This window comes from Camelus dromedarius, chromosome 19 (assembly GCF_036321535.1).
Source record: "Camelus dromedarius isolate mCamDro1 chromosome 19, mCamDro1.pat, whole genome shotgun sequence".
Classification (NCBI taxonomy): domain Eukaryota; kingdom Metazoa; phylum Chordata; class Mammalia; order Artiodactyla; family Camelidae; genus Camelus; species Camelus dromedarius.
In genome coordinates, this window is record NC_087454.1 from 17767004 (window position 1) to 17794364 (window position 27361).

The 27361-nt window shown below is 38.2% G+C and overlaps 1 long non-coding RNA gene and 4 other non-coding genes across 5 annotated transcripts; 3 read left to right on the plus strand and 2 right to left on the minus strand.

Moving 5' to 3' along the window:
- Positions 1 to 1128: 1128 nt before the first annotated feature.
- TRNAR-ACG (transfer RNA arginine (anticodon ACG)) lies at positions 1129 to 1201 on the minus strand. The gene has a single exon. It is a non-coding gene; the product is annotated as a tRNA-Arg (tRNA).
- A 7569-nt stretch (positions 1202 to 8770) lies between these two features.
- TRNAI-UAU (transfer RNA isoleucine (anticodon UAU)) lies at positions 8771 to 8864 on the plus strand. Its single transcript has 2 exons — positions 8771 to 8808; positions 8829 to 8864. It is a non-coding gene; the product is annotated as a tRNA-Ile (tRNA).
- A 2919-nt stretch (positions 8865 to 11783) lies between these two features.
- On the minus strand, positions 11784 to 16430 carry LOC135318567 (uncharacterized). The gene is made up of 3 exons (XR_010376727.1): positions 16374 to 16430; positions 14596 to 14665; positions 11784 to 11940 (listed from the first exon to the last, which is right to left on the minus strand). It is a non-coding gene; the product is annotated as an uncharacterized LOC135318567 (long non-coding RNA).
- On the plus strand, positions 11999 to 12080 carry TRNAS-GCU (transfer RNA serine (anticodon GCU)). Its single transcript has one exon. It is a non-coding gene; the product is annotated as a tRNA-Ser (tRNA).
- Positions 16431 to 21019: 4589 nt separating the features above from the next.
- TRNAP-CGG (transfer RNA proline (anticodon CGG)) lies at positions 21020 to 21091 on the plus strand. The gene has a single exon. It is a non-coding gene; the product is annotated as a tRNA-Pro (tRNA).
- Positions 21092 to 27361: the final 6270 nt, after the last annotated feature.

The following is a 27361-nucleotide window of genomic DNA, read 5'->3' on the forward strand; positions in this document are numbered from 1 at the left end:
GGTTCCAAATTGTGATTTTTTTTTTTCTGCTCCAACTCGTGACCTCACTATCCTATCTGTTCTTCTCCACAGTAGCACATTCATCCACACACCAACTATGTAATTCGCAGTCTCCTCTATGCTGGCCTTTTAGGCTTAGACTTTCAAGTCAACTTTGACTCATTCTTCTTCAAACCCATATCCAATGATTTGCCAAATGTTGAACATTATTCCTATGACACTCTTTTGAATCTATCACTTCTTTTCCATTCATTCAGTATATATTCATTGAGGGGAAGCTCTGTACCAGGCACTGCAGTAGGCTCAGGTGATTCAGAAGGAATCTGACCACCCAGACCTCTGGAGCTGGAAGGATAGATATGGATAAGGATGATCCACTTCCAGTTTCACCACTTTCAGTCTCTCTAGCATTTACAGCTAAATAACTTTCTAAAATACCTGCTTTCATAATGTCCTTCTGCTTCACTCTGACCACTCTTGATTTCTTAGTTTTGATATGATCTTGCTTTTCTCTCAACTCTTTGGCCCTTCTTTCTACCTACATGTAATTTTTCTTTATAAGGTCAGTTAGATCCATTGATGGATGGTGTAGCTTATTTCTTCAATGTGTTTGTTATCTACTAGATCTCTCAATGAGAGAGGTGTTGACATCTGTAATGATAATTGTGGATTTTTCTATTTTTCTTTTCAATTGTATCAGCTTTTGTTTATGAGTTTGAAGCTCTGAGTCCAGGGTTGTATATATTTAGAATAATTACATCTCTTTGGTGAATAGACTCTTTAAATTGTATAACATCTCTCTTTATATCTAGACATTTTCTTTGCTTTGAAATCCACTTTGATAATAATATATCCACTTCAGTCTCTTTTTTTTTGTTAACCCTTGGGGCTTTTGTGGTTTACTTTTCTCTAATCTTTTACATTTCCTCTACCTAAGTCATTATATTTAAAGTGAGTTTCTTACAGTAATCACACATTTGGAACATGGTTTATTTATTTCATATTTATACCTGAAGGATTTTTTGCCATACACAAAATATTAGATTGACAATTATTTTCATGTGGATTGTAAATAACACGGAGCATCATCCCATCCCCTCAAAAACCAGGCACCCAAAAGGAGAAGCCCGAGCCAGCCAGGAGTTGAACCTGGAATCTTCTGATCCGTAGTCAGACGCGTTATCCATTGCACCACTGGCCCAACTATAAGTAGTATCTTTTAAATTATTATTAATTAGCCTTTATGAGGTTTTTGCAAATTCATACTGTCGAATTTCTAGATGTGCACTTGGCCTTCTTCCGATTTATCTGCTTTCTACCTTCCCAGATGATAGACTATTAAAGATTGGCAGTCTACTTTGAAGCCTCATTATAGTAATAACCTCCCAGCCTCAGGTCCTTGACCTCTTGGTGAGGGACCTGGAAATAGCAAATGATGGAGATTTTTAGGTTTTTGCTTTTGAGAATGGAAGGAAGCCTGGAAACAGGGACCAGAGCACACAAATGGAATAATGGAAATACTTGCAAACCTAATAGAGTTATTAATTCTTCCCCAGTTTAGATAGTGTTCTTTCCTGTACTCCTAAGGTGCAGAGCACACCCTACAACTTTGGACTTTGGCATTTATTGCACTGTGTTGTAAAAAACTGTTCACTCAGCGGTATTCCCCACTCAATTTTATGTCCCTTGAGGCGAACACCCTTGGTATCTATAATGATTAATTTTACATTGAAAGTCTGCATGCATGAATAAAGAGATGAGTGAGAAAAATGCCTGTAAGCATCAGGTTGATGGGCACACACTAGGGGCTTCTAATATATTGGCAATATTTTTTTTCCTAGATATGGTGGTTCATTTCTTATCCTTCCAAATGTTCATATACATTTTAATACTTTTCACATGCATGACTTGCATTGCAATACAAAAATTAAAACATTTTGAAAGATTGGTGCCAAGTTGTAAATAACTTTATTTACCAAGATAAGGAATTTATCCTGAAGGCAAGAAGAAGGCAAAATAGGCTTTTAAGGAGAACATTCTCAGCTGTGTTTTTTAGGAAGATTGAGTTAGGTAGCCTTGTAGAGGTAGACCACAGTGGGAGAGAAGCCACATAATCTGGGCAGGGATGACTGGTCTGGATGACTAGGTGTGAGGAGGGAGCAGAGAGGGGAGCAAAGGTCTGGTTGAGGTGGAAAGGACAGGCTTTGATTATTCATTAAAAGCGATGAGCAAGAGGAATTTAGCATAGTGCTTATATTAATGGATCAGGAAATTCCATTAACCTTTACTGAATATTTAAAAAAAAAATCCTGAAGGAAATGAGCTCCAGATTCCTGTCCCCAAATCTCTCATGTAGCCTTGATTCTACCAGAACTTTCTCTGAGTGTAAGAGCTACCCCTGCATCTTTCCCATAAAAGTGAATTCACTTCTGTGTTGTTTTTTTAAGGTAGTTTGGATAAGGTTTTGTTACCTGCAACAAAAATAGACCTGAAAAATACAGTAGTGAAAAGATTCCACTTATGAAATTCTGAGAAAGCAGAAAACTCAGGCTTCCTAGGTAGAGAAAGAGTTTTGTTACTGTTGAAAAACTACTGCCAGGAGTCGAGGAATACCAGTGAGAGAGTTGGGAAGTGGGTGCCTAGAGAATATTCAAGATGAGAAGAAGTTTTTTCATTCCAAGTCCCCAGGAGCCAAACATACTCAATCCTCCCCACACTCCAACTGTGTCTTCTTTCTTGTGAAACAGAAATTCCTGGAATCCTAATCCATATCTGAACAATGATTAGTAACAAGCCAACTGTTTCTAGTCTTACACAGTAAACAGGTGTGTATATAGCTGCAAAGTCTTGAATTACAGGCTAGACACTATGTTTCTACTAAAGTTAGCCTTCTTATCAACACAGAGGGTAGGCAAGCCATCTCTACTCGGTGTCTTCCTGCGACCATTACTGAGTTCCCACTGGCCACTGATATTTGCATAGGTTTCACTTGGATTGGTTGCAGTAGGACAAACTGATGCCAACAATGATGGGAGCTGAAGAAGCAGAGAATTCCTGAGGAAAGAATGATGATGTTGAAGATGAGGATGACAACAACATTTGATATTTATTAAGAAATGTACAGTTTTTAAACAGGCTTGACAAGTGAAAGTATGTTCTAGGAACTTAAAGTGCATATTACTCTGTCAACCCCATTCTTTAGCCCAACCATCTTTTGCCCTACAAAATCTCTTACAATTTCTCTCTCCATCTCTAAGACATGGTTCTTATAGTATGTACAAGAGAAATGGATTCTGTGTCTTCTATAAAGGCAAAATTCTAGCGTTGTAGAGTAGGAGCAGCTGCAATGAGCAAATGAGATATCATTGCACCAAATCCATGTCCTAAAAATCACAGTACTCAAGGGAAATATTTGAAACCCACAAATGTAATTGTTCTGAGTTCAGGACCTACCCCCCAAACTCACAAAGCCCCAAGAACACTCACCAGATAAGAAAAACAGTGTGGTGCTGAATAAAATGATGAAAGAGGGGGTAGAGAAAGGTGATTTTCACTTCCTTGTGAAAGTTACTTTCAAAACAGCACAGAGTGCATCAGTAATGCAAGGAACACACAAATACCTGTTACTCAGAAAAAAAAGTTGGGGGTGGGCAACAGTTCATCTGATTAGTTTAGTCTATGGCCTTAGGGCTAATTCCCAAGACCTTAAATTGTCATTTAAACTCCCCATATTCTATTTCTTTCCTTCTATTGCCATTGTATTACCTTTTTCCTTAGCAGTCCCTGAACAATTTCTAGGAGGCCATGCCCAGTGGACCACCACCCCAGCCCAGAACAGAACAATTGAAAGAATCATCTTTCTTTCATCCCTTACTTATGATGAAGAAGGTGATCGTGAAGACAAAATACTGTTTCCGGGTATCAGGAAGGGCATCAGGGAAAGCCAGGAGTATAAAGCTCAGGAAGAAGGAGAGAAGAAGGACGTTGATCATGAAAATTCGGCCAAATATGTAGTAGTCTGAATTGGGGAGGGAGAAGGGAGAAAGGTGAGCAGCTCCCTCTAGGGCGCCCCATCCTTCTGGATCTGAATCCCCAGCATACTAGAGAAACAGAGCAGAGACTTTAAGGTAGGAACCAATGGCAACTGGTAGGAAACTTAAGGACTGAAGGAGAAATAAGCTGCAAAAAGATGTAGAATAGTGACTCTAGGTGGGCTGGTATCCCTAGAGAGTTCTGGTCCCCTGGCTCATTCCGAAATGAGCCACTGTTACTAACAGGAGTATAATTGCTTCCTTCAGGTACACTGGGGCAGAAAACAAGGCTGAAAATCCCCAGAAGGGACAGGGTTGGATGAAGGTCCTACCTTTAGGGCCAGAACTTACTTGATTTTGATAGCGGAATCCAACATTTGATCTCACCACTGCATATTGAGAAGAGAGCACTGAACAGGAATTGGGAACTGCCTGGGATTTCTATCCTCAGCCAGGTGGAGAGACTGAAGGCCCACCACAGAAGGGCAGAACCAGTGAAAGCGCAGATGAAGATAAGAATGCGATATGGTTTAACTATCCTACATTCACACAAAAGGGTGCTGACTGGGAAAAAAAAAAAAAAAAAAAGGCGGGGGAGGAGGCAAATTAGATTTCCTCAATTCCTTTGAAATTTCTCCTCATTCTAAATACCCATACAAGTCCAACATTTTTGCCGTTTTTTTTATACTCAGCTTGCATAGTTCTCCCTCCTCAAATCCTCTCCTGGTCATAGACTGGCCCTGTGTCCCTAACCAGGAAGAATTGTAATCTTTCTCCTTGACCTGTACATCTTGTCTGAACCACTTGTATATGACCATCCACAGTCTTGTATTGTTACTATGCTTTTACTGGGTGTCTGGGCATCTTGTTTCATCATCAAACACTAGAAGGTCCTGGAGGGCAATAGCCCTGACTTCTTAACCTTCCACCACATTTACCATAGTCCTTTACAAGTAGAAAGACCTCCGTGAATATCTGTTAACAGAAAAGAAGAAGACTAAAACAGCATACACCGAATACATTCCCTAGCGATGTCAGGAGAAGTAAACACTTTTTCTGATGCTCTGCAGCCTCGACATTCCCCCTCATGATCAGTCCCCTCAAATCCCAGCCCGTTTCCCCTCTTCTCTTACTTTTATTGATCCCAGCTTACTTTTTCTCTTATTTCTTCTTTTATTACTTCTATTTCAGCTTTCATCTTTTGATTACACTTTGTTTTCTATGGCACCTTTTAACACTGAGGCCCATCCTAGCCTTCCTTTCAAGAGTAGAACTTTGTGGTCCCTTCCTGTCTCCTCATTGGCAGAAACATTTAGTGACATCATAAGTATGTGAACTCTACTTCCCAACAAAAATGTGAGATCCTATTCTGCTGACCCAGTTTTTAAAAAATATGTCATCTCCCAACCTCTTCTTTTGTTTTCTTTGGCACATGTATGCCTCAAAAGTTATGGCTTATGCCCTTAGTTCTAACTTCTAATACTGAATAAGCAGGGGTACCATATTTCTGTACAAGATTGAAGCACACCTGAAAGAGAACATGGGATAATCAGAGAAATAACTGGGAAGATATCAGTGGAAACTAGTTTTGTGTTAAGGGTATAGTGGTTCATATTACACCCTTCGTACCTTTTACCAGAATGATATTAAGATATGTAATGCCTTCTGATCACAATCTGATTGTCTAACACACTGTTTGGCAGTGATGAACACTCTGCAGATTTGTTGATGAAGGAATTAACAAATAAATGAATAAATGAAAATAATGAGATGAAAAAGCAGAGGGTTGCTGAGAACCTCTGTTTAAAAGTTTTTAAAATGTAAACTCTGGGAGGAAAGGGATTCTATTTGTCTATTCTATTCACTGATGTATTCTGAACACCTAAAATATTGTCTGGTACAAGGCAGGTACCAAATACATATTTGTAGAATGAATGACTAATCCAGGAACAAAAGGATCATCCATAGGACAGAATAGGACTGTGAGTTTCCTTCAATTGACTTTTTTTGTTGGGTGTGCACTATACCAACATATTTCTAGGATTAACTAGGATGTTTAAATGTACAATAGTCTGGTATATATAAAATAGATAAACAAATGTATACTTTTATAACACAGGGAACTATATTCAATGTCTTGTAGTAGCTTATGGTGAAAAAGAATATGAAAATGAATATATGTATATTCATGTATGACTGAAGCATTGTGCTGTACACCAGAAATTGACACAACATGTAAACTGACTATACTTCAATTAAAAAAAAGAAAAGAAAAAAATGTACAATAGTAATACATTTACAGAATAGCACTATAGATTTATGTGTCAATCAGTTAAACTATTAAAAGAGGATAGCATGATGATGCTATTGGTTGGAAAAAGAAGGGGTATTCGTGAAATCAGAGGTAATTCAACAAGGGAAAGATTGCTTTTGACAATCATGTGCACACGGAAATCCAGCCCTGAGACTTAGGAAGAGTAAATATTCCAGGACAATATCTTTAAGTTTCAAGGTTGGTGGGGGCACCATTGAGAAGAGCACTGTATTTTCTCCTGACCTGACCCAGGAAAACAAAGTAGATCTGTCCCCAGGAAGGGACCACTAGGTTCTACTCTTGAAGAGAAGGCTAGGATGGGCCTCAGTGTTAAAAGGTGTTATAGGGAAAAAAAAATGTAAACAAAAGATGAAAGCTGAAACAGAAATATTAAAAGAAGAAATGAGAAAATGTAAGCTGAGGTCATTAACAGTGAAAAAAAGGGGAGGAAGGGCAAATAGATCTCTGCTAATATCAAAAAAGAATAAAGGCAAACTATAAGTATATTTTGCTCGCTATCAACATTGGTCACTTACTCTCTCCCTTACATACAGTGTCTTAGTCTACACATTAAAAACATGATGACTCCACATCCACTTCAAGGCACATCCCCCTATAGACAACTGTTCTTTGTTTGAAATGCTTTGGAAAAGGAATCAAGTAGGAGAAGCTGGAGCCAGGGAATCTGGATTCAAATCCTAGTTTTGCCACTTAGTTTTTGGCCAAGCCACTTCTTATAGTAAGGTAATACTGCTAAATTTGCTGAATGTGATAATGAAATTGCATTCATATAAGGAAAAGGAAAGGAAAAAAAGGTAAAACAAAATAAAGAGTTCTTACCTCTAAGACATACGAACTGAAGAAGTTAGGGTAAAATGATATGTCTAGGTTTTACTTTAAAATACTCCCACTGCCACCCCCAACCCCCATCCCTCACCAAAAAACAGTAGTGGAAAGACAGAGGAAACATGATTGGTAAAATGTTGATGACTGTAAGATTGATTACTTGGGAGTTCATTATCTAACTCTGTCAACTTCTATATGTTTGAAAATGTCAGTAAATAATAAGTTTAAAAATACAAAACTGACACCTCAGTCACCTAAAGAGTAATTGATTTTTCTTTTGTAAACATTCTGCTCATATGACTGAAAATGGTACCCACTCTCTAGCACATTCAGTTGTGCTCACAGATACATTTCTTTTAAATTGGATGACTTTTCTGGGTCTCTCAGATATAAACTCTGCAAGAGACTGACTGTTTTGTTTATTTACACTTATTTTATTAATAACAGTAAGTGATCAAAGGATAGCATATATATATATAATTTCAATAAAAAAATCTACACCTGTAGGATTGCTATAGAACTAGATTAAGAAAATAAATGTAAAAGTACTTTTAAAAAGAGAGGTTCTTTACAAATTCTACTTTAAATCACCATTGTAACTATTATTGTAAATTTGAATCCTTTGCTCCGTTTTCAAACATCATACTAATATTTGACATTAAGCATTGGTCCATGGAGATACCTATTATCTCACTAAGAAAACGGAGTAACTTAAAGAAGTAACTAAAATGAGACTAAGCGTCTTAAATTATCTTAGGGCAGTATAAAAATTTGTGTACTAAGTAGTTCGTATTCTTGTCCAAATTTAAAATCTAGCAGCACACAGGCTAGAATGAGTTATTGTACATATTTGAAACTATATTTCAAATATGCTTGGATTCAGAATATTTAAAAGTCAGCTGGGCCACAGCTGGTCAATGATACAAGTGCCAAAGATAGACTCAAATACTGTTCCCTTAAGTTATCCAGAATTACATTTAAAAAGTTCAAAGACATTCAGTAAGAGGTATATTTTGAAAGTAGGTTGTGCATTAACGCGTAAAAGATTACCATCAAACTAAAGAGCACTAAGTAAATGTGTGCTGGAAGCCCAGAGGAATTCTGGATGCTCACGCACTCTGAGATAATTTGCAATGGCTTCGTGGTTCTCCCACTTACACCCACTCCCAGGCGCAGACAGCAAGCCTCCTTCCAACTCCCTGAGGAAAAGCGTCCCAGAGAGAGGCAAATGGAGGGGTCTGGGACCCACGCAACAGCAGAAGGCTCGTCCGCGCCCCTCGACCCACTGAACGACCGCCTGGGAACGCCCAAGGCAGTCGTTGTCTCAGGAGTGCCCACAAGTTTCCTGGTAGCCTTGAAATATCCGCCCACTTTTCCGCAAGCAGAGCATCCTCCGCACCTTCAGCACTGATGGTCGGGTGCAGGGGGGCGGCAGCTGAATCCAGTACCCCTTTGTGTGCAAGATGCAGTTGCGGGACTCTGAAAGAGATGAAAGCACTTGGACCACTGCAACCGGAGGAAAGAAGTTGGATGTTCCCGCATAGGCCGTGTAATGAGTCACCGGAAGTCAGGCACCAGAGCTCCAGTGGCGCAATCGGTTAGCGCGCGGTACTTATATGGCAGTATGTGTGCGAGTGATGCCGAGGTTGTGAGTTCGATCCTCACCTGGAGCATCATTTTCCCAATCTGAGACAGCATCCCTAGAAAAAGACCCTTTCCTGCTTCACTTTCCTGTCTACCATCTTCTATGTGTTTGAATTTGTCCTGTAGCATTTCTTCTTACCAGTCTGCTCAGCGGTTTTAGAAGTAGAAGCAAGCAACGTCAAGCAATTACCTACTGAATCTGTTGTGCTGCAGCGGGTTAGATTTTCTAACTCTTTATCCCCACCTTGTCTTGCAGGCTGATCTCAAAGAATATTTCCTGTCATCCTCCTTCTCACTTTGCTTTTATGATCATCATTCTTCGGGGATCCCCTGGAACATACTCGGAAATCACTAAGTAAATTTGAACTCCATTAGAGAAAATCTAAAGTGGGAACTTGAATGGGGTTCCTACTTAATTAAAGCTCCGGTTTGGGGGAAAAACAAAATACTAATTTCTGAAAACAGCATCACCCTTAGTATTCCCCCCCAACTTAATTTCACCCTGATGAACCAAGAGCCACGAGCATTTATCAACTGAGAAAAAAAAACAAAACAAAACCAAAAAAAAAAAAAAAAACAAAACCCTGGCATCCTCAGATGATCCAACTGTCTGGGCCCGGAAAAGGATGAGTGATGATGAAGCTCAGAAACTAGAAATCTGCAGAACAACTACAGGAAAAACCAGATTGTTGTGAGTGAGGTAGGTAGGAAGTAAACAGCAATTTTCACTTAAAAATACTCTCCTCCACCTCCCTCCACAGTGACACAAGGAGTCTGACTGGTTTCAGATCTTATCACATGACTTCCCACTTAACCCCAAGAGGGTGAATTGAATTAAGTAATTTGGAGACCTTTTCCTAGCCATAAAGATTATCCCAAACTTGAGAGCACATATGTTCCACCAGGACAGGTCACAGAATGTACATGGAATAAAGCTGGGTCCAGAGAACTCTCTTGAAGTCTGGATTCCTAAATATGTCCTGCATGTATCTGGACATTTTCCAGTCACAGAAGTGTCTCCCTGGGAAGGGTAGGAAGATCCTACCCAGGAAAGCACTGGAAATTAATGAAAGTGGATACTTTATCACTTTATAGCTCATGCCAAGCCACCAGAGGATCTTGGAAGCTGTCAAAGTATTTAGGTTATATGCAGTATTTTGAATCATACTAGGCATTTTGTTTTATTTAATATGATTTTCATTCCTTAGACTTAAAAACTTAACCATTGGACCTATTGAAAGATAAACTGAGGCACATTAAAATTTATAAGAGTTTATTTGAGCAAGCATCCATTCAAATCAGGAAGGGTCAAACAAAAAGTGGTTAGGAGGCTCTGCAGAAGCTGGGGGGAAGACTTTTATAGAGAAGAGGTCAGTAGCAAAGTAAAGAAATTATTTGATTGGCTATAACCTTAGATTGCTTTATGTGGGAAAGCCTTGTTGGCTCATTATAAAGTGTTGTTCTTAAATTTTATTTTCTCAGGTTCCAGGGCACTGATTCTGTCTTAGGTTTTGGTTTGCTTATGTAGGCTACCAAGGCATTTAGAGTCACCCCAGTCTAACAGCCTCCTTGTTTAATTCTTTCAACAAATCCCTAACAAATTGCACTTTCCTTTTACAGAATAGTATAAAAACATATAGTAGGTTTTTATAATTACAGAGAATAAAATAAATATATATAAACCACAACCTTCTTTTTTTAAAATTAAGTATCATCATTTGCTCTAAATTTGTTCTCCACAAATTCACCTTGTCCTTATCTTGAGTACTGTAGAATCATAAGCCAGAAAAAAAAATAGGAAAAATATGAACATCTTAACCACCTCCCTTTAAGACAGCCAGTTATTCCTGGCTTTGAATTTGCCTTTATCTGGAGACATTCTCCGGGTGGATAGTCATAAGGATGGCAGAAGTCATAGACCCAAAAGTGGAGAATGTGGACACCGATCCCACTACCTCTCACGTGCAAAGCAAGGGCTCTACCATTTAAGCTAATTTCCCTTTGCCAGGGAGATTGTCATCAATATCATCTCCACATCCATATATTTTCCATGCCTTCCTGGATCCATTGGTAACTTTATGCCCACCATGGTCGAACTGTATGGAATGGAGGTGAGACAATAAACAGCCTCAGGCAGAAACCTCGGACCATCGATTGAAGGAAAGTGAAAAAGTTAGACCTGGCAGGTTGCAGAAGGGAAGATCTAGCTTCACCCTAATTTGAGGCCTAATTCTTGGGCCTCACCACAGAGGAAGAGGAGGCCCAGCGCAGGACCACTCTGATCAGTCAGAATTAATTTCTATTCTTGTTCCTTCATCTATGCATGGTGTTCATTTTTACAAAACAGTGAGATGGAGCTCCTCCTTCTTTCTTTGAATTATTTTCTCTTTAGTGTTGAATTTCTTAATGTTTTCAGTACCTGATCCCTTGGAAAACCGAGTGAAAGTTGGACAAATTCGCCCCTAGAAATACAGGTGTTTGAGGAAAAATCAGAATCCATGATTCCTCGGTTGTGAGTGACCCGGGAGAAGAGCCCCTAGAGTTAAGGATTCTTCTCTAGCAATTTCACCCTAAAGCACCGAAGAAGCGGCAATAACACAGAATGAAAACTGAAACATACTCAGATCCATCGTTTAATTCTCCAGACCGTTTTATTCATCACGACTTAGGAGTCCTGAGGTCGGCTCTGAAACCTCTGCCCCTTCGGGCTCCGGGCCGCGCCCTGGGCCGCAAGATAAGGTTCCCCTGATGCGGGAGGGTGACAGCAAACTCTGCTTCCGACCTGGTTGGTCGGGCGACGCCTACCGCCTGCCCGGACTTGATGCTGAAGTACCAGGCAGCCCGAGAAAGGGAGTGGAGGCCCAGGCAAATGTGTTTCTACTGCATCTCAACCACTTTAAGGACTCCTGTGAAAGCTAAGCCCGTTTTTTTTTTTTTTTTTTGTTTTGTTTTTTGTTTTTGTTTTTTACCCCCGTCGCAGCTTTTCCACTCCAGTTCTTTGTCCGTTCATGTGGAAGCTAGCCATCTCCACAATTTCCAGACGTTTCCAAGCCATCTCCTTCTTAAGGGTCTTTCTGTCCAAGATGGAGTTCCCAAGCATAAACTCTGAAATAAAGTACACCAGAGGCTAGCACACAAGAAGGATAACAGTTGGACACCCGGGGACGAGGTGGCCGAGTGGTTAAGGCGATGGACTGCTAATCCATTGTGTTCTGCACGCGTGGGTTCAAATCCCACCTTCGTCGGATGTGTGCTTCTTTTGGTGTGAGGGGGATTTAGGAGTATTTTCTAAAGCTCTCCAGCACTTCCAGTTTGGGTCACGCTCTCTTCAAGTATCATCTGCTCAGTATGAAGGCTCCCTTCCTCTCACTTTCTATGAGCTCTGCCAAATCTCCCTACTTTCTATAAGCCTAAGTTCTTGCACTAACAGCACTGAGCAAATTTTGTGGATTGTTTCTCAGCTTTACCCAATCTAACATATTGTTCTCTTGATACTTAGCAGACTCCATGAAGGGGCTTTTGTTTTCAACCAATTCAAAATTAGGAAAATTAATTGATCAAGGGCTTTGAACACTGGATCTTTTAAACAATTGACCAATTTTCCCCCCAAAATTGTTGTTTCTCTTTACAATGCCACTAATACTTGAGTAAGTCAGATTCTCCAGTACAAAGGACGATCTAGTTTCACAAATATTATATGATATCATTTATACGTGGAATCTAAAAAAATAATAAAAATGAATCTATATACAAAACAGAAACAGACTCACAGACAGAAAACAAACTTGGTTATCAAAGGGGAAAGGGGAGGATAAATTAGGAGCATGGGATTAACAGACAGAAACTAATATACATAAAATGGATAAGCTACAAAGTTTTACTGAACAGGGAACTATATTCAATATCTTGTAATAACCTATAATGGAAAGTAATCTGAAAAATATATATATAACTGAATCACTTTGCTGTACACCTGAAACTAACACAATATTGTAAATCAACTATACTTCAATAAAAAGATACATTCACTGTTTAGGAAATCAGAAAATATAAAAAGATATAAAATGAAACTCTACCTACTATGCTTCCATTTACCTAGTTTCTCTCAAAACAGGTAACCATTCTTACAGTTCATTTTTATTATTCCAGAGAGTCTTCATGTACATAACATCAAATTAAATATATTTTACTCCTACTTGAATACTATAACTCTAGCATTGCTTTTCTTTTATTGATTAAAATCTACCATGAACACCATTCCAAATTAGCACATTTCGAATTTGTGCATTCTTTCATAAGTTTCATAAAATCCTTTGTAAGAATGGATATTTATGGATATTTTAAAATAACCAGAAAAATAGACTCTGGCTGGATATTTAAGATTTTTTTAAGAATTAAATCTGCAATGTATAATATGTTTCCTACTCTAATTGTCACATGAGCAATTATATCTATAGGATCAGGTACTAGAATTGGAACTATTGGATCAAATGGTAAATGAACTAATAGTTTGATAGAATTTTCCAAATTGTTTTCCAGCTCCTTACTACTGGAATCTTGGTAATGAAAGAGCCATCTTACAAACATGAGAATTTAAGCTACATCTTGAAGGTGGCAATATGGAAAATGAGAATATGACTGAGTTCCTGTAGATTTCTATGATCTATGTCCACTCAGGGCTGAAGACACCCAAGTTTCTTGTATAAGAATATATGTTTCACTATATGTTTAAATGTATTTGTTATATATTCAAGCCACTCATACAAGTTTTGTTTTTATACACAGCATAGCAAAACTAACCATTATTTCAAGCTACTTTACTGAAGGGATCAATGAAATTGACATTTTTCAAGTTTTATTGAACATGTCAACATTTAACCATATGTCCATCTCTATGAATCTGCACAAATGGGCTGAGAAATGCAAAACCAAGGGTTAAAGTTTCTAGAATATTTAATGTTATGGACTTAATGTCAGAGGAGGAAACAAAGCATAAAGAAATAATACAATCTAGCCAATAAAAGAAAAGAAAAGAAAGCATCAGAAGAAGAACACTTTGAGCAGCTCTTATCTCAGGGGGGGTTTGGTAGAAAATCTTGGAGTTCTGAATGTAGAGGACATGCTTGTGGTGATTGTGCAGAAGAAGTATCACGTAGACACTAGTCCAGCCCATGATACATTGAAACAGAGCATCTCGTAGGGCCATCGGAATGAGCAAAACCCACTTTATTATCTGGCTTTTTGGTAGATAAAAACAATAGATGTCATGTCTATTAATTTGTGATCTGTTTATGGTGTTGATGTTTTTGATATAATACAGTAAGTTCATGCTTATCAAAGAATTGAGTATCCAAAAGAGGAGAAATAAAGAAAGGATATGCCATGTAGACCTTAGATTGAGCCTCACCCGCATGGAGACTCTGGGACTGATGATGATAGCCTGGACCACAGTGAGGAGGCTGGTGGTACAGATTGAAAGGCCCTGTGCCACCCTTTCTAGATAAACAATAGTCTTGCAGCCTACATCATCTAGGACATTTATCAAACCAAAAGTTGTTATTGTCTTTACAGTTCCCTTGGAAAAAAGAGTTATGAGATTTGAAAAAGCTAAATGGATAATAATTAGATGTATAGATTTTTTCTCAGTATCCCAAAAGAAAGCACACATATGATTCACCAAAACAAAGGTTCCCCAGAATGCCAGGTCCACTTACAAGGAGGAATATTGTTCCTTTAACAATGATCAAAATCATTTCTTACTTCATGGGCAGATATTCTTTGGAGCCAGCAAACACCTCTCAAAGAGAGAAACAGTGGTGATGGTATGTATCTGCAAAGAATGATTCATATTTTAGAGTTTTTCTGGTGAATCAGGGACACTGACCCAAGGGTCATGATATATGTTGACACAGCAATTTTTTGTCCAAAGAACTATTCATTTCCCTATGGGCACTCTTGTGGCGGATTCTACATGGCCTAAAATACCAGCTTGGGGATGAATATTCAACAATTTAAATTTGGAACACAGATTTTTTTTCTAAGTACCAAATCAGCAAAACCAACCTCCTTGTTCAAATCTTTATATATCCCACATACACTCAATCACAGCAAGTGCTGAACTGAACTATAAATTACCCCAACTTGAATTTACCCCTCTGTTTTCTGATTTGTTTTATGACATCTCCATCAGCCAATTCCAAAAACCAGAGGCTTCCTTAACCGCTTTACCTCCCCACACCACAATAGGCACTTACACAGCCCTATTGCTTTAACTTCTTTTGTATCTCATAGATGAGCCTTGTTTCATCTTTTGTAATACCCCTACTTATGGTCAACATCCATTATATATGTCATTTTAATTGGTGTAGCAGTCTTCTGGTTTGTCTCCTGGTTCCCATTATTATGTTTCTGATACATAACCTTAGTATTTCTGGAGTTAGCTTTTAAAACCACAAGCTTTTTCTGTGAGTTCACTGCTTATACGTTTTCAGTGGGTTTTCCTAGTTTTCAACGTCAAATTAAACTGCATAGATCCCAACTTTTAAAGTCTAATTAGCCAAAGATCTCCAGAAAGAAGGCTGTGGGCTGAACAAAATCAGATGTACTGACTGGATGCAGCCTGGGCAAGGGGTTTGGGGGAACCTTGGAACTCTGCTCCACAAGGGTCTTTATGAGAGGTCTCCGTTCCATTGAGGAATCTGAGGAGAATCTGGGGGAAGCCTGGATCAGTTCAAGACATGTTTATGTTTCCCAAGGGAGGTTAGGAAAAGCTGATTGACTAGGGATTGGGTGCTGTCATGAGACAAAGGCAGTTTATATATTAGAGCTCCCAGTCAGTGAATATAACAAAGTAGGTTGGGGCATTATTAACTTAAAAATAGAGTAATCACTTGAACAGAGTGATCATAACTTTCTAGTTATTATGGTATTTACAGATGATGAATAACTTTGGAGAAACAATTTAGATAAGTCAGCAGCCAGTTTTACCTATGTCTGTTCTCCCAATCTGGTTAACAATAGGAATGATTTGATCTTATTAGTCCAAGCTGATTTTCACTTTTTTCAAACCTAGATAAAAATTTGCTCTTTCACTACTAATCTCTCTAATCTCACTTCTCACCTAGAAAATTATATTAAACTACTAACAATTTCCCTCAAACAAAAGAAACCAGATGTTTGATTTAACTCACCAGATTTGCATATGTTCTTTATATTTGGAAAGACTTTTTAACAAGCTTTCATCTCCGTCCATATCCTACCAGTCATTAAGGGCTTACCCTAGATTTATCCTTGTCCTGAAGGTCTCTGGCAGCATGAGCTGCATGAACCTAGGCTTGTATCCAGGTTTGGTACCAGGTAACCTCATGACTTGGGGAAAATTGTTTATTGTCTTTCAGCCTCCATTTCATCCCTGACAAATGGGGAGGCTAACCCCTGCGCAAAATAACTCCCTTGCTTAGTCAGAGAGAGAAGCAGGATTTATGCTTCTGAGGGAAATTTCATATGGCACAATGTAATAATTGGTCAGGTGTACTCACCCTGGTTTCTGCTGTGCAGTCAAGTTCTTTGTCATCCTCCTGGAAGGTGAGGGTCCCTCCCTAGGCCATATTTGTACCTCCTGGATTTGAGGAGCTCTTGGCTAACATAAACTGTAACAAGACTTCAATTTTCAAAGTTGTCACCCTGTCGGAGAGAAGGAAACCCTCTGCAGAATCTCAGTCCCTGAAGTATAGCTGTCCCTCTCCCTCCACAATTACAAAAATTGTTTGGCTCAGAGTCTTCTCAGTCTTAATTAGGGTTTAATTATATTAATAGGAAGAATGTGCAGTGAGAAAATCAACAACTAGGCAGGCTTCCCTGTCCAACATTTTCCATTTTTCTGGTCCTCTTCTGACCTCCCAAAGCTCTGAATCAGAAATGGGACCAACTTCTGAGATACATAATAAGTCACTTTCCTTTCTAAAAGCCTTCTTAAATCACAGCAGCATTATAAATGATGACTGCCACTGGAGAGTCTGCTTTCTGAGCACATTCCAACTATGGATCTGGATAAGAATCACCATGCTGTTCTTATGCACACTGGGTTTGGAGAAGGAAAAATGATTTTCTCTCTACCCTTTTGTGTTCTAAGCTGAGATCTCAATGATAAAAGACAGAATAATAAGAGAAAAACAAGCAGATATTTATTGTCATGTATACCTCACGCATACATGGAAGATATCCAGAGAAAAATGAGTAACTCCCTGAGATGGCTTATAATTTGGGCATAAACACCATTTTAATAGGGAAAAAGGAGGCAGGATATAAGCCTCTTAAGAAAGAGTAAATGATTTTCAAGAAAGATAAAAATAATTGGTCAGGTGTACTCACCCTGAATCCTGCTGTGCAGTCAAGTTCTTTGTCATCCTTCTGGCAGGTGAGGCCCACGCCACCCAGGCCATATTTGTACCTTCTAGATTTGAGGAAATCAGTTAGGAGTGGTTATTATATAACTGATGGGAGGAGGGAGAAAAATTTTGTAATTTGAATTTAACTTAAGAGGTCATCATAAGGACCCCAAAATGTATATTAGTTGTCAATTAAATAGAGTTATATTGATTAAATAGTCAAGAAAACTGGGGTTTATCCTTTTTACTCTGAAATATGGAAAAAGAAAAAATTCCCTCTAAGCTTTATTTGTGCCACAATTGCTTTTTTTTCCCTACCCATAAATGATGAGCCTATTGTTGCTGAAACATGGCCTCCATACCCTGGTTACTGAATTGAGACTCAAAGACTGAGTTTTGGATGAAGTAGAAAAGGCAGACTTATTTCTTTGCCAGGCAAAGGAGGTCACAGTTGGGTAATGCCTCAAAGACCGTGAGCCTGCTGGGGAGAGAAGGCGGGGGATTTCATAGTACAAGTTCAAGAGATCAAGGGGTAGAGCTAGTTTCCATAGAGATCACAGGCTGGGTAACAAATTGCTACAAAGTTGTTCTTGTTTTTGCAGATGCAGTGGTCCCCTTCCCTTTGCTGTGTATGAAGTTCACCTCCCACTTTGGGACTTTATTAATATTCTTGTGCCTAGAACAAAGGATGCATAGGAAAGGGCTCCATGGGAAAGAGCTCTAGAGAAAAATTTGTGCAGTTTAAAGTCAGATTGATAGATGTTTTTAGCCTTTTAAGCAAGCTGTTGCTTGGGATCCCCTGCTGCAGGCTGAGGTCTGTAGCTTGAACAACAGGATACAAGGAAACCACAACAGATCAAGAGGAAGGCACTGAGGTCAAGAGCAGGGCACTGGGAGCAAGAGCAGTGATCCCTGCATGCAGCACCATGAGGGGGTTGGGCAGACCACCCAAGCCTCCCTCCTCTCCAGCCCATCCCTGGTCAGCAAGAGCGTGAGGAAAAAAATCTTTAAGCCATTATTCAGTTAAACAGTTACAAACACCATTACAGATATCAGATGGTCACTGTTGCTCATTTCTATCAATTTGGTAATATTTACAAAGATAACAGTATTTTATGTGATGAATATGAAAGTTGTAATGGGCTATCATCACAACAAATGAAAAAGCATTCACCAGCTATCCCTGAGGAAGTTCTCTGGCAGTTGAACCCAAATCTTGCCATCTTAAATAGTCTAAAAATAATAGACGTTGGGGAGTTGACATTTTGATGGGAGATGTGAGAGAACATAGAATGAAATCTCAACTGAGTTAGAAAAGTAACAGCAATACTTATCCAGATAGCCAGTTAGAATGAGTCTCTCTAAGGACAGAAATTCTTATTTGTCTTTGATAATAGGCCCTAACATAGAGTTGACACTGAGTAGTTATTAAATCGAAATTTGGTGAATGAGGTTTGTTTTCACTTGTGAAATTTTCCACCTGTTGTTCTAAGTTGTCTTCTACAACTCTATTTTTATGCCATTCCTTCTATTTTCCAAAAGAGTTGAGTTCAATTATGAATATAATCATAATCAACACAACTAAGCATCTTATTACACATGATCTTCATGGCCCAGACAAGGGCAGAAGACACCTCAGCAAAATAACTGGAATATAAATTACATATGGGTTCCCTATTGTGTGTAATGATGCTGTAATAGATAAGAACAAATCTGACCACATATTAGAGCTGTTCCTTTGACTTTTAACTCTGTGCTCTGTTTCCTGGGCTTAGTTGTGCTGGTTCTGCACCTTTTGTAAAAGAATGTTGCTTTCAGCCTGAAATATACAGGATAGCCTATTCTCAAGGCACTGACCTCTAAGGGTATTAACACTTCTCCATTCATATAAAGATTAAAAGTTGCAGAATAGAAAATAACATTTGTTTCATTGGAGGTTTACAAGGATACCATGACCTGACCTACATGGATAGCTACAAGAACAAAGGATTCCAACACCAAGAAGTTTGGAACAAGCACACCCACTCCCCTTTCAGTATAAAAGGAGCCTGAATTCTGACTTGGGGAAGATGGTTCTCCAGGACATTACTCTGTCATCTTCTCAGTCTGCCAGCTTTCTAAATAAAGTCATTTTTCCTTGCCCCAACACCTCATCTCCCAATTTATCTGACTGTTAGGTGGCGAGCAGAATGAATTTGGACTAAGTAACAAGCTGCTTTTTAGTAATCTTTACATAATGCCCTTTGCTTAGAGGCTCAGTTCCCACTGGTGTAAAAGTAAGTGAATTATTTTTTATCCCCAGGAAATTTGGATTGAAAAGGGGAAAAATATATTACACTATGGAAATGCAGAGAGAACAAGAGTCTGCGGTTGGAAGTGGAGGTTGCTCTGTGAAATGTGTGACCCCAAGACCATTGTGTTGAGTTTAGAAATTAGTAAACTAATCTCTTTGGCTGATTTCAAGATGAAGGGAAGTGCCCTAAATTGTGTGTCAAGGAATTGAATCTTTGGGAAATCTTTGGATTCAGTTGAAGAATTATTTTCTGTAATGAAACATTCAGTCTTTGACTTAAGGTCTCATTATAGTCCTATGTCAGGGGACCCATCTGTACTTGAACATAAGATGCTGCTTCTTGAAGAGAAGAACATGTTTTCATGGAATGCTAAGTCTGAACCATAGGCACATAGCTTGAGTTTGAGGGCAGTTAAGAATTATTACTTCTCCTGGGCAGATGTTTCAGAGAAACCAGTCAAGATTTGTTTAAACTTTCAAGGTACAAAGCAAGTAGTTGGACTGCAAGAAGAACTTCACTATTCTAACATTAAGTGGGTAGGAATAGAAAGAGGAATGCCTAATAACCTCATACTTATTTGGATCCATGAAGCAAATCCTTGTTAGAACTTAAATGGAGAGCTAGTTTAAATCCAGTCTCCCTTTCACAAAGGATTGGTTTCTCTCCTCACATATGTAAGAAAACCATTGTTTTCACTTGTCTTTGTAAAAGAATTTCATTTTTGGTAAAAAAAAAAAATACAAATAAACAGGCACTCTATAAATAATAATAGAGTAATTAAAAGAGTGAACTGAATGGGGGAAATTTTTTTAAAAAATTTTGAAGGCAACAAATACAGTTCAGCCAAATGAAACTGAAAATATGTATTAGTGCAATGCATACATGTTTATATGGATTTAAAATGTACTTTGGGTATATCAGCTAATGGCCCATTGTGAAAAGTTTGACTTTCACCAGAAATTTTGGTAAGTTAGTAAACCCATCAAATACTAACATCTTGGTACCCCGGAAAAATTAGTGTTAAGAAATCCAACTCAAATCAATTGAAATTTGCAGAGATTAGGAATATGCATTCTAAGGAACTTCTGGTAGCCAAAATTATTCCTTGTTAGAGCAAATGGTCTAGGAGCCCCTCAGTAGTGGTAATATCCAACTTTCAAAAAGGATAAAAGTAAGGAAAGGAAAACTGCAGAACACTAATTTTTCTAATAGAATTGAATTAAAAGCTAAATGAAAATGAGTTAAGTTACTTAGAGTAGTTTAGCAAAGTAGAAGGAAAGAGAAGTAACAGGTCAAAATTTCCTACAGGTGACTATCACGGTGATTTAAGCTACCAACAGGCCGTGCACAGGAACAGCGCTTTCAACTGTTTCATTTATATAAGTGAATCATGGGAAATAAAATCTTATCAAGGACAAATTATTTGTAGAATAAACAAAATTTAAAAGCATATTTGAATCTAATTATTCTTATATTAAATGTGGGTGAATGCATTTCATAGGTGGCTCGTTGGTCTAGGGGTATGATTCTCGCTTCGGGTGCGAGAGGTCCCGGGTTCAAATCCCGGACGAGCCCACTTCCTTTTCGCCCAATTAGAACAAAGAATCTGAAGAAGTATTTTCTCTAATACCCTTGCCAAAAAGATGACCTCTCATCACATTGACAATGGGACTGTCTTCGGAGCAGCAGTTCTCCTTGATTGGGAGGTATCTGGAGAGTTGAATTGCTTTCACGGGCGCGGGCCCAGACCAGCTCTCCTGTAGGTCCCTTCTTAAATGTCAAGAAGGAAGGCCTTGGGCATCTAGTCTGTGCGTACGTGTGTACGTGTGTACGTGTGTGCGTACGTGTGTACGTGTGTACGTGCGTGTGTACGTGTGTACGTGCGTGTGCGTACCTGACCCAGGGGCGGGGAGGGGAGTCGCGAATTTTGGTCAACCCGTACCTTCCTTCCTCTCGTAGAGACCTTATTTTTCATGTCTACTGCCATCTCCAACTTGAGGGATCATTTTTCTGACTCGCAGCATTTACTACTCCCTGCCACACAGACTAAAGAACAAGTCATCCCAGCTGCTGCTTCCACCGCTCCCACTGTGGTAATTAGGATGAGACTCCCGTCTCTTTCCCTGCGTTGCGCCTAGACTTGCATTCTCTGGTCAGAGTTCATTCACTTATTCATTCAACTAATGAATATTCAGTGAATACTGCGTGTCATTCTCTGCTGGGTACCAGGGATGCAGTGGTGGACAAAGAATAAAAAATGATTTTGTTTCTACGGAATTTAGTATCACAAGTAACTAAATATTTACAATTATCATGTGTTTTAGAAGAACTATAGAATTCCCATAGAAACACATAGCACCAGGGCCAACCTGTATATTCTGGGGAATATTACCGGCCAAAGTTTGTCACCGGGAGAGAAAAACCACGAGGAGCAATCATTAACACTGGAAATTCAAAGTCTTCCCCACCCCAAACTTGGCAACTTACTAGTACCTTCTCCTTGGCCCAGGAAAAGCTCTCACTGTGAAATTGTTGAAAATGCTCAGGTGAATTGATTAATATTGAAATTTGAAAGATGAAAAATTAGGTGGAGGAAGGTATTAATCCAGTCACTTTGCTCATGCTAGTTAAATTATTTCCTCAGAAAAACCATGTAGTTTTGTGGCCAAAACTGAAAGTGGACACCTCCCCGCCCGCCCCAGACACACAATTTCTTCCTTGCTTCATGGTACAACTGGGGCTCATCTTGGAGTTCTGAAATCGTGTGGGTCTTTTTACCTTTCCTTATTCTGTTTTATCTTTCCTTGATCAGTTTTGGGAGCTCATTAAGTATGAAGGTTCAGGTCCTTATTCAGAAGTGGTATATAATATATTGTCTCTTTATATATGAGTATACATTTATAATTCATTTGTAATTTAATATAATTTTATAACTTGGAGTAGATGGTGTTATTCATTAAGTTTGAAATTCAAAAGGAACGTCCTCCAACCTCTGTCCTTTCTCAGAATTCAGAAAGTCAGTTTTATGTCATCTAAGCAGGTTGAATGACACTTCTTCAAGGGCTTTTACTATCCCAGGAAGGATGAGCTAAAGATATTGTTTGATACTAAATTATAGCATAGGCAGATAACTTTATGATGAAGCCCAAGTCAATAAACTGGACTCATTATCTCATTTTCAGTTATTTTTAGGGCCTAATTATATCTATAGAACAGCAACCAAAGATCACGAGACATCCAAAGTTAATGTCAAATATGAAAGATAAAAGTGAACTAAAAATAGAGGAAAATATTATGCAGAGACGAGAAAACGTCTCAGGAAAGTTATTATGTCCATCCTTTTTTAAGAGACAGTGAGAGAATGCTGTAGAAGAGGATAACTCTTAAGTATAGTAGTCTCCTAAAATTGAAACTGTGAGAGTAGATGTGAAAAACTTAGCAGAGTAATTGGAATAAAATGTAAAGGCTATCCTCCAGAATATGGAGTAAAACTACGAAGGCACACTCCAGCAGTCATGCTCCTTGGTATATACCCAAATGAGTTGAAAACATATGTCCACAAAAACACCTGCACATGAATGTTTATAGCAGCTTTATTCATAATTGCCAATACTTAGAAGCAACCAAAATGCCCTTCAATACATGAGTGGACAAACTGTGGTACACCTATATAGTGGAATATTATTCAGTAATAAGAAGTAAGCTATCAAGCCACAAAAGGGCATGAGGGAAACTTAAAACATATTACTAAGTGAAAGAAGCCAATTTGAACATGCTGCATACTGTATGATTCCAACTATATGACATTCTGGAAAAGGTAAAACTACAGAAATAGTAAAATAATCTACAGTTCTGAGGGGTGTGAGGGGTGTAGGGTTGAAGTTGTGGAGCATAGGGCAGTGTAATTATTCTGTATGATATAATGATGGACATCTCATTATGCATTTGTCAAAACCCATAGAGTGTATAACCTGAAGAGTGAACCCTAATGTGAATCATGGACATTTGTTAATAATAATGTAGTAATATTGGTTCATCAGTTGTAACAAATGTACCACAATAATATTAGATACAAATAATAGTAGAAACTGTAGGTGTGGGGAGGAGATATGTATGAACTCTGAACTTTCATATTTATTTTTCTGTAAACCTAAAACTGTGTAAAAAATAATCTATTAAAATATATAAACAGAATGTAACTAGGAGAGAATGATTTTTTTTTAAAGTGTAGAGGAAACATCATGGAGGTTTAAAATTCAAATAGAAGAAATTCCAGGAAAGAAAAAGAGAGAGAATAGAGAACACATAAGTGAGAACATTAACAACAAAAAAGTCAAGCTAATGAAATACGTGATATTTTCCAAATTTAGTGATATAATAGAGTTTCCAGAACAATGAATGAAAATAGAAACACACAAAGGCATATCTTCCAGTTACCTCAGAACATCAAGGACAAAGAAATCATCCTGAATGAGAAAAAGACTAATTACAAATGAAGCATAGTAATTAGAGTGACTTTGTAATTCTCAAAAGCAATACTGGAAGTTGAAAGAAAATGGAGAACTCTTTCAAAATCCTTGAAGAAAATATTCCTTAGGCTAATATTCCATACCCAAATAAGAATTCAATCAAGTGTTAGAGAAGCATAAAAGATATTCTCCAACACGCAAACATTCAAAAATCTTATACCCAATGAACTCTTTCTCAGGAAGCTATCTACAGTGTGCTCCACCAAAAGGAGAAGGCAAATTAAGACAGCAAAGACTTGGGAAATGGGGTATCCAAAGCCAGTGGCAGAGGAAAAAAGTGTACAGGATGATGGTGAAAGAAGACACCAGGATGAAAACTGTATAGAAAGTTTAGAAAGCACCTAATTAATTTTCCCGGCAAAACTTTTATGGTTATTTGTGGTTAACTTGAGAAAAAAATTCTAATGTTCAAGAAACAAAATATCATGAGAGATCAGTGAATGATATTTGCCAGTCATAATATATGAACATGAATAAACATTATGATAAAATTATACTAGGAAGAAAGATTAATAGGAAAGGTATATGGTGGCATTTAAGGTAAGGAAAGAGAAGTAAATCTCCTTTTTGTATAAAGGTTAACCAATAGAAAATGCTAAACTTAAAAAAATAAAAAAGTAGAAATATAAACATATGTATTTGTTAGAACACAATTTTGTCTTTGTAACAGAGACCCCAATGAACTGTAGCTTAAAGAAAGCAGACATTTTGCACAGCAATGGAAACCAGAAATAAAACAAGAAGAAAACCTACGGAATGGGAGAAAATTTTTGTAAGTGAAACCGACAAAGGCTTGATCTCCAGAATATATAAGCAGCTCATACGACTCAATAAGAAAAAAATAAACAACCCAATCCAAAAATGGGCAGAAGACCTAAACAAGCAATTCTCCAAGGAAGACATACAAATGATCAAAAAGCACATGAAAAAATGCTCAATATCACTAATTATCAGAGAAATGCAAATCAAAACTACAATGAGGTATCACCTCACACCAGTCAGAATGGCCATCATTCAAAAATCCACAAATGACAAATGCTGGAGAGGCTGTGGAGAAAGGTGAACCCTCCTACACTGCTGGTGGGAATGCAGTTTGGTGCAGCCACTATGGAAAACAGTGTGGAGATTCCTCAAAAGACTAGGAATAGACTTACCATATGACCCAGGAATCCCACTCCTGGGCTTGTATCCAGCAGGAACCCCACTTCAGGATGACACCTGCACCCCAGTGTTCATAGCAGCACTATTTACAATAGCCAAAACATGGAAACAGCCTAAGTGTCCATCAACAGGTGACTGGATAAAGAAGAGGTGGTATATTTATACAGTGGAATACTACTCAGCCATAAAAACGGACAACATAATGCCATTTGCAGCAACATGGATGCTCCTGGAGAATGTCATTCTAAGTGAAGTAAGCCAGAAAGAGAAAGAAAAATACCATATGAGATCGCTCATATGTGGAATCTAAAAAACAAAGACAAAAACAAACAAACAAAAACAAAGCGTAAATACAGGACAGAAATAGACTCATAGACAGAGAATACAGACTTGTGGTTGCCAGAGGGGTGGAGGGTGGGAAGGGATAGACTGGGATTTCAAAATTGTAGAATAGATAAACAAGATTACACTGTATAGCACAGGGAAATATACACAAAATGTTATGATAACTCACAGAGAAAAAAATGTGACAATGAGTGTGTATATGTCCATGAATAACTGAAAAATTGTGCTGAACACTGGAATTTGACACAACATTGTAAAATGATTATAAATCAATAAAAAATGTTAAAAAAAAAAAAAAAAAGAAAGCAGACATTTACTGATCTTGCATGTAATAGTTTGAAGGTATAATCGATCCCAAGATGATACTTTGACTCCATGTTGTTGGCTCCAGTCTTTTAGCTCATGGCTCCCTCCTTCCTGTGGGTTGCTGGGTCCAATCTCTTTATATTTCATGACATTCCTATTATGTTGTCTTTTCCAGCAAGCAGATACAATAGGAAGAGAGAAGTGGATGATATTTCTTTCCCCTTCTGGAAATAACCTGGAAGTTTTACATTCTCTTTCTCTTTAACGCTCTAATTTAGAAATTAGTCACATGACCATGCTTAGCACCAAGGAAGTTTGTGCATTGTAATCTTCTCATGGGTGGCTATAAACTCTACTAAATTTCCATTTGTTGGAAGGGAAGAACAAATACTGATGGACAACTAGCCATTTCTGCCACAGCATGCCATGGATATTTGGAGACATGCTGGTAACAGAAACAACAACAGAAACAAAGCCAAATGGCTGAACATCTTTGCTTCTACCAAAGAGAAATATGATAGGAGGAAGAGGACCACTTTTTACAGACACATATTTTTGAGGTACTTGAGATTTTGAAACATGTGTGGCTAACTTTGATTTAATTTTAATTAAAAAAAAACCTTTAAACTGAGAACCAATTATGGATAAAAATTTTATCCAGGTTAAAATGAAAAAAGGGCAAGAGCACTCTATGAGGGAAAAATGGGTTGTTGGAAGAGGAGAAATAGATCCTCCTTGATACAAAATCATGATTTGGACTAAGCATGGAAAACAAGGTGGAGGGAAGTGGGTTAAATTGAGGTTGAAGATTTAGGCGGATCAATGCAATAAACACTAAACTATAAGGACTTTACCAAATAAGAAGAGAGATTGATTCTTTGGGAAAAGCAAAGGGTGGTCTTCACTCAAGAAGATGTTAGTGAAACCTAAGTTAGTGTCCTCACACTGAGTGTGAAAATGCAGCAGAAATGCAGCAGAGTTACGTTCCAACAGAATTTCCTACATGTTTCCTGTTGTTCACCCTATGATTGATTTGCTTGGGCTTCAAAAGAAAAATCTTCAAGACCACCTTCCCTCCTCAGGTTTATGGATGTTTCCTGATCAGCCACTCACATGCTTCAGCGCTCCAGCTACAGCGATTTCTCAACACTTTCCTAGATACTCCTCACGTTTGATCATACCCTTTCCTCAGTCAGGGACACCCTCATTTTCTGCACCTCTAGAAAACTTGCTCTTCAAGATTCACTTTCAATATTGCTTTTTATTCACAGGCATTTATGATTAATTATGATTAGTCAGAATTAGTTCCTATTCATGTTCATTCATGTGCATTTTGTTCATTCTACGAAACAAAGAAAAGAAAGAAAGAAAGAAAGAAAGAAAGAAAGAAAGAAAGAAAGAAAGAAAGAAAGAAAGAAAGAAAGAAAGGGGGGAGGGAAGGGAAAGGGGGGGGAAGGCAGCTAAACAGCTTTTTTCACCCTTTCCCCAATTCATTTTTTCACTA